An 8528-nucleotide genomic window follows, 5' to 3' on the forward strand; every position below is an offset into this window, starting at 1 on the left:
GAAGAAACTAGTCCTAATAGTTGCAATACAAGAAAGGTGCTTTGAAGTCGCCTACTATTAAAAAAAAAAGAAAAAAAAACTTGCCATCAAGTCAATTCCAACTTATAGTGACCCTATAGGACACAGTAGAACTGTCCCCATAGGTTTCCAAGGCTCCTACCCATGTATAGGACACTGTATATTCTATCTCAACCCTTGGGGCTATCACCCTGCCTATTAGCGTATGTGTGGAGCGCTGGGGATGCAGTGGTTAAGAGCTCGGCTGTTAACTAAAAAGTCAGCAGTTCGAATCCAACTGCTTGCTGCTCCTTGGAAACTCTATGGGGCAGCTCTACTCTGTCCTATAGGGTCTCTATGAGTCAGAATCTACTCTATGGCAATGGGTTTGGTTTTTTTTTTTTTTTTTTAAATTAACATATGTAGGCCTTAATGAGAAGAGAAGATGAACATAGTGATAATATTGTGGTCTCAAACTATTGACACTTGGATACCATAATTAGTATGGAACAAAGGAAGAATGAAGGCAATTAGTATAAATGAGAAGTTAGATGAAATGAAAACCATTGTTCTTGGTATTAGATCCTGCTTTTGACTAAATACCCTAATATTTCAGTCACTTACACTGTAGACAGCTGAGTCTAGTTTGGGATGGCTTTATGTTTCACGCTACATAGACATAAAATTGTGAAAGTGGGGTGAAAAGTTCAAGGAGGGAGGTGGTAAGAAAGAGGAAGTGTTTGCCAAAAGAAAATTTAGCATAGATGTCCTTTACCTCCTTGTGCAGCCATGGATACTTCTCCTTTTGCTGGTTTTTGTCTAAATTTCCCATTGTCTGCTCTATTTACTGAAAGACAACCCTGAGGAGAACTGGGCTTGGAGAGGAACTAGCCCAAAGAATAGTTTTAATAATGGCTAATATTTCCTGAGTGCTAACAATATGCAATCTCTGTGCTAAGACAGTTAACATCTCACTAAATCTACACCAGAGCCCCATGATGTAGGTACTGTTGTTAACTTAAGTTGACATATATGAAAACGGAGGCTTATAAAGTTTAACAAACTTGCCCAAGTTCACACAGCTGTGTTCTAATCACTAGCCTAAAATGCTAATTGGGCAACCTAAGTGTAATAACCTGAGATAAGGCAACAGCTGAGTGAACAGGGTCTTGGCCTAGAAATAAAAAGCCCTGGAATGAAGTCCCAGCTCCTCTTAGACTTTCTGAGACTCAGTTCTTCATCTGCCTATGTGATAGAGTTACTGTGAAAATCAGCTAAGATAATGTTTATTGGAAAGCACTTTGTGAATGCATACAAACACAATGCATTAGTCTATTTTTGTTACTTGCCATCAATTTGACTCCAACTCATGGTGACCTTATGCATAACAGAATGAAACATTTCCTGGTCCTGTGCCATCTTCATGATCATTGGTTATGTTTGAGTCCATTGTGGCTATTGTGTAGTCCATTCCAACCTTGTGGGCTCATCTTCCAGCACTAGGGGATGCTAGAGGACCCGTTCCTTGAGTGACAGCAGAGGAAGCGCTCAGTTCTACCCTAGCGTGGTAACAAGAGAAGACATTTGCCAAACCCCATTGTTTTATCATTTAGTCCTCTCAACAATCATATCGGAGTCCTTAGGTGGTGCAAACAAGCTCACTGCCAACTGAAAGGTTGGCGGTTTGAGTCTAACCAGAATTACCTTGGAAGAAAGTCCTGGCGATCTAATTCCGAAAAAAATCAGCCATCGAAAACCCTATGGAACACAGTTTTACTCTGACACAGACGGGGTTGCCATGAGTCAGAGTTAGGTCAGTGGCAACTGGTTTCAACAACCATATGAGGAAGAAAAGTATTATTATCTCCATCTCATTAGATGAGGAAATAAAAGCTCAGGGTCAAGTAACTTGCTCAAGATCACAAAGGCAGTAATTAGGGGAATCAAGATTTGATTCAAGGCCATTTTTTTCCAAAGTCTAAAGCGTTCCTAGGTAACAATATGTTTGAGCAATTTTGCTAAAACATTCCTTTTTCCATTCACAGCTTTCTTCAATGAGCTGTGAATGGAAAAGGGGTTGTTTTGGCAAAATTACAGTCAGGGATATGACATCTGCTCTCTGGAAATACTCAAACATCTCTACAGTCTGATGTATAACAGCCATAGGGCCTGGGAGTTTGAGAACAAGCCTAGGGGTTTAAGCTGATGAAAAGTTTGGAGAACTGTTAGAAAGGGTATTATTTTAAAAAGCTTTCTTGTGCAGAAGACTAATCCTTACCGAAAATACCTCATTCTGAAGGGGAGTGTTTCAAGGGATATCCTTTTTTGGAGACTAGACTAACAATTCTCTTACGAGGTGAATAAGCTCTGAAGAAGATGTTGTTGCCATGTGCTATCAAGTTGACTCTGACTCATAGTGACCCCACGTGACAGAGTAGAACTGCCCCTTAGGGTTTCCTAGGCTGTAATCTTTCAGGAAATAAACTGACAGGTCTTTCTCCTGTGGAGTGGCTGGGTGGGTTCAAACTGCCAATCTTTCAGTTAGCAACTGAATTCTTAACCTTTGCCCACCAGGGTTCTTTGAAGAGAATTTTAGAAGAGATTATTAAATATAGGGAACTGGTCAGCAGAGAAATGGGAGCTGAGTAGATCAGAAAGGTGACAGTTCAGAGAACACATGGCTGCAGTTTTCTTATATTTGTAGAGCTGGTTGAAAGAAAAGGTAATGAGCAAGGGCGACAGTTGGAAGTTAGTTGGGAAAGGATTTTGATCCAATAAATAGGTGGTAGTTAGGGTTATTGTTCAAAATATTCACTGCCTTTCTCTGGATGGTCCCTCTCCCTATCTTGCCCCTCCCCGTGGAATGGGTCCATGTGACTTGTGTTGGCCAAAGAAATGTGAAAATCTGAAGAGCTAGCACATGATAGGCCACATCTTTTCCTCTGCCATGAGACCTGCAATGTCCCAGAGAGACGTTGCTCCCTCCACTAGGGTCCCAGAGCTAAATCAATGTGAGCAGAGGCAAGTTGACCTGTGATAGGCACATAATGTGAGCAAAAAATAAACCTCTGTTGTTATAAGCAACTGACATGTTGGGGTCATTGTTACCATGGAATGCCTTAGCTATCCTGACTGATAAAATAAGAAAACAATCTTTAAAAATCAGAATTGTCTAAAGATGGAATGGACTACCTTCGGCAGTGGTAAGTTCGCTGGACTGGAAGTATTCAAACATAGCTGAAAGATCACTTTGAAGAATGGTGAAAAAAAAAGGAAAGGAAGTTCAAATACTGGCTCAGTAACCTTAAGTGTCTTTCCATATCTGAGATTCTATGCTATACTAATAGTGAGGTAAAAGATGGTGCAAAATGAGCTAGGCCAATTTCACACATCCATATTTAAACTCAGTTGAAGAGGAGGAACACAGTGACATTAGGGTAGATTAATATCAGTTTGCGGTTACTGAAACTTAGAGTATTAACTTATGCTCACTTGGGAACAGGCTTCTGGAATGTAACTAAAAGGAAAGTTAAATATTTATATGGTTTGAGATTAACCATGAAAGACCTTCGGGGGAGGATTAGAACACAAGCACAGCTAGGGAAAATGTAATTCAGTCACTACCATGAGCCTCTCCCCAGAGCCTTCCTAACTGTTAGATGTGCAGTGCCAAGCCACATGCTTGGCCAGACATCAGAGAAGGCAGGAACACGGAGTGGGATACTGCCATTCCATCGGATCCATCGTGCCCAGAGAAATACCCGGCCAGTATTCCCTCCCTTCCTCTCTCCTTTCCTCTTTGCTTCCTTCATTATCCCAGTTTTTCTATCTTCTCTCATACTGCTCTCCCCTTTCACTTTCCTCCCAGGATTAACTTTATCTTCCTTCCTCAGTAATCTCATCTTCCCATTTACCTAACGTATAAGTGAGAAAGCTAGGAAAGAAAAAGAGTAAAAATAAAGCAAAACTATGCAATGAGGGAAGCTCACATTTACTAGCTGAGGTAATCAGTGTATAGTGGTGCGTGTACTGTGTGCAAGCATGGCTTTGGGGAAAAAAGAGATCTAATTCAAATCTCAGCTCCACTGCTTATGACCTGGTTGGCTGGAACAAGGTACTTTAACTTCTCAGTGTTCTCAGTTTCCTAATCCTAGCAAGGTTGTGGAGAAGATAAAATAAAATAAAATAGGTTGTATTGCTAATACATAATAGGCATCAGGTAAAAGATCGATAATATTACATAGATAACATATTTTTGTTCCTTTTGGATCTGTATTTACAACTTCTTTATCTCAGTTTAAATGCTTTAAAGCTGGAACCATTTTCCATTTGTATTTTTCACAGTCTGTGTCTCACATACTTTGGACATGTTATCAGGAGGGACCAGTCCCTGGAGAAGGACATCATGCTTTGTAAAGTAGAGGGTCATAGAAAAAGAGGAAGACCCTCAAGGAGATGGATGGACACAGTGGCTGCAACAATGGGCTCAAGCATAACAAGGATGGTGAGGATGGTGCAGGACTGGGCAGTGTTTTGTTCTGTTGTTTGGAACCAACTCGATGACACCTAACAACAATGACAACAGTATTGTGTTGATCACAGGGTGTATAATAAGTATTCTAAAAGGTGGAACCAAAAGCTGCTCCCAGGCATATTCTGTATTATTTTATCCTCTAGTCTTGAATAGCACTGTTCATATTAGTACAACTGAGTGAAATATGGGGATATTTTGTTGTTAGTTGTCATTGAGTCAGCTGTGACTCACGGAGACCTTATGTATAACAGAATGAAACAGTGCCCAACTCTGAATCATCTTCTTCATCACTGGTATGTTTGAGTCCATTGTTGCAGCTGTTGTGTCAATCCATCTCATTGAGAATTTCCCTAATTTTTCCTTAGCCCTCTGGGGATATTACCTTAGTATATAGGATTTGTAGTGTCAACAACTTTTGTTATGATCTAAGCCCTATACATAAGGAAGGGAATAGACACAATTCCAATCTTTAAGAATTTTACATTAGAAATGAACTAGGGCATTTGGGCAGACCCTATTAGCTCCCCACCAAATATCCATTCTCCCATCTTTGCCAACATAATTTAAGATTTTGTTTGAAATGTCAGTGTCCCCATAACTAGGCAATGTCTCACCATGGGTCTAAGCCAATCATGAGAATCCTGTTTCCTGCTTTACCAGCCTTCTTTGCAGTTAGTGGTGGTCATGAGATGTAAGAAGAAGTCCTCTAACGGGGCTTCTGGGAAAGTGTTTGCTTTCCCAGGCAAAGGAGACAGACATGGCTGTCCCTCCCTCCATCCACTCTGGCTTGAGCATGCACGGATTGCTGGCCCTGTAGCAGCCGTTTTGAGATCATGATATGACAACCATGAGGAAGGAAAACCAACAGGATAAAGACAGTGGAAGACAAAGCTAGAAAGAGAACGAAGTTATTAATTATATTGCTGCATAACCAAGCCAACAGCTCCAACTACCTACTTCTAGACTTGTTAAATGAGAAAATAAACCCCTACAGGTAGTTCCTGACTTATACAATGGGGTTCTGTTCCCACGACTCCATCGCAAATCGGTTCTGGTGTAAGTAGAGTATCTCATTTTTTTTGAAGTTTTCATTATTATTACCTTTTATTATCAGCATCTTTATAAATCTTATCTTTGTCTTTGGGGGTTGGAAACATTACATATAAACTTACAGATAAATTTTACTACATACATAAAAAATACACAAACCATAAACATTTACTCCCATAATGAAGAACAGTTGGATGATGTTGGCATTTTGTAAATTGTGGTAGTAACTCCACTTGTTGCGGGTTCTGGATCATCTGGGTTATCCCTGGGAATGGGGATGGCGTTTCTAGTCAGAAAATTAGTGACAGTTGTCTGTATTGTCCTTTTCTTTTTTGCTTCATATATTTTGAGGTAACATCTCACTGCTTCCTGAATCTGCCAGTCAACTTTAACAAAGTGATCAGCATTTAGATCCATGATTTCAAGCAACTGAAGCCCTTGATTGAGGTTAGAAAAAACTTGAGCTAATCATTTCACAGTAAATTTTTTTGACAATTTCTTTCCTTCCTCTTCTTTATTGTTTTCTTCCCTCTTCAGCATGTCTTTCCTCTTCAAAATCCATTAAATTCTGATCTGTCAATTCCTCTTCTTCGTGATCTATATGCTGTTCTGCACTGGCTATATCAAGTTCTAAATTCAGAGTTCTTGCCATATGGACGAATTTCCAACGATCTCTTCCATCATATTATCCTGATCAAATGCTTGAAGTATGTCCACATAACTCAGGAATTTTTTCCATCTCTCTTGCATGCATTTTCCCATAACTTACTCCCAGGAAGTTATGTTCAGTTAACATAAAACTTCATATTTTAAATCTGAAAGGAGAAAGAAAATCATACTATATACATTTTAAAACATGAACAAAGAATGCTAGATATGTATGGCTATCTGATGATGAAAGAAAATTATTTGGAGGAAATTTTTTTATAGTAAATATTAGTTACGTGATGTTGGCAATGAACACATACAGTTTTACCAGCTGTCTTCACATTTGGCAATACCACCGTGCTGAGATGTTTAAAGAAAACTAAGCATCAGTAAATTACATTAAAAAAATTTTTTTAAAATTGATGCAGTCTGATTTCTTATTCCTGACTAATTTTCCCCCGCGTATCAGTTCTTGTCCCTACGCTAATTTGATTGTTTTTCTTATTTTATTGCTAAGGAGGTCTGGTGGTGCAGTGGTTAAAGCAACTGACTGCTAACCGAAAGGTTGGTGGTTTGAAACTACCAGCTGCTCTGAGGGAGAAAAATGTGGCGGTCTGCTTCTGTAAAGATTTACAGTCTTGGAAACCCTACGGGGCTGATATGAGTTGGAATCGACTTGACCGCAGTAGGTTTTTTATTTTATTGCTATTTTTGACTGAGACATTATTTACCTCAGGATTAATTTGGTAATCTTCATTTTTTTGTGTCATAAATCTCTGAATTTTATGTTTCTAAGCCTAGGAAAGACTTTAAATACAAGCAAGTCTTACCCACAAAATTTTTTTCATGATCATCGTTAGAAAGACAGTTTATATACCTTCTCTGTTGACTTCTTTTTAAACTGGCTTTCCTATATTTAAAATACTTATTTGTTCATTACACAATCTTCCAAGCCAGAAAACACCTTGTTATTTACTATATTCAGAAAGAGCAGATCAAATTCAGCAGTGCCAAAACATCCCTTTAATGCGAATATTTATTTAATCACAGTAGCAGTTTGGATTGTGCAACTAACCAATGTGTGAAAATTAGCATTGTTGTTGTTATTAGGTGCCATCGAGTCAGTTCCGACTCATAGTGACCCTATGGACAACAGAATGAAACACTGCCCGGTCCTGCGCCATCCTCACAATCGTTGTTACGCTTAAGCCCATTGTTGCAACCACTGTGTCCTTCCATCTCGTTGAGGGTCTTGCTCTTTTTCGACGACCCTCTGCTTTACCAAGTATGATGTCCTTTTCCAGGGACTGATCCTTCCTGATAATATGTCCAAAGTATGTGAGATGTAGTCTCACCATCCTTGTTTCTAAGGAGCATCCTGGTTGTACTTCTTCCAAGATAGATTTCTTTGTTCTTCTAGCATTCATGGTATATTCAATATTCTTTGCCAACACCACAATTCAAAGGAGTCAATTCTTCTTCGGTCTTCCTTATTTATCTTACAGCCTTCTTATGCATATGAGGTGATTGAAAACACCATGGATTGAGTCAGGCGTACCCTAGTCTTCAAGGTGACATCTTTGCTTTTCAACACTTTAAAGAGGTCTTTTGCAGCAGATTTGCCCCCATGCAATGTGTCTTTTGATTCCTTGACTGCTGCTTCCATGTACATTGATTGTGGATCCAAGAAAAATGAAATCCTTGACAACTTCAATCTTTTCTCCGTTTATCATGATGTTGCTTATTGGTCCAGTTGTGAGGACTTTTATTTTCTTTATGTTGAGGTGTAATCCATACTGAAGGCTATAGTCTTTGGTCTTCATCAGTAAGTGTTTCAAGTCCTCCTCACTTTCAACAAGCAAGGTTGTGTCATCTGCATAACGCAAGTTGTTAATAAGTCTTCCTCCAATCCTGATGCCCCGTTCTTCTTCGTATAGTCCAGCTTCTTGGCTTGTTTGCTTAGCATACAGATCGAATAAGTGTGGTGAAAAGATACAACCCTGGTGCACACATTTCCTGACTTTAAATCGTGCAGTATCCCCTTGTTCTGTTCGAACGACTGCCTCTTGATCAATGTACAGGTTCCTCATGAGCATAATTAAGTGTTCTGAAATTCCCATTCTTCCCAATGTTATCCATAATTTGTTATGATCCACACAGTCACATGCGTTTGCATAGTCAATAAAACACAGGTAAACGTCCTTCTGGTATTCTCTGCTTTCAGCCAGGATCCATCTGACATCAGCAATGATATCCCTGGTTCCACATCCTCTTCTGAATCCGGCTTGAATTTCTGGCA

The sequence above is a fragment of the Trichechus manatus genome, unplaced genomic scaffold, assembly GCF_000243295.1.
Source record: "Trichechus manatus latirostris isolate Lorelei unplaced genomic scaffold, TriManLat1.0 scaffold00037, whole genome shotgun sequence".
NCBI lineage: Eukaryota > Metazoa > Chordata > Mammalia > Sirenia > Trichechidae > Trichechus > Trichechus manatus.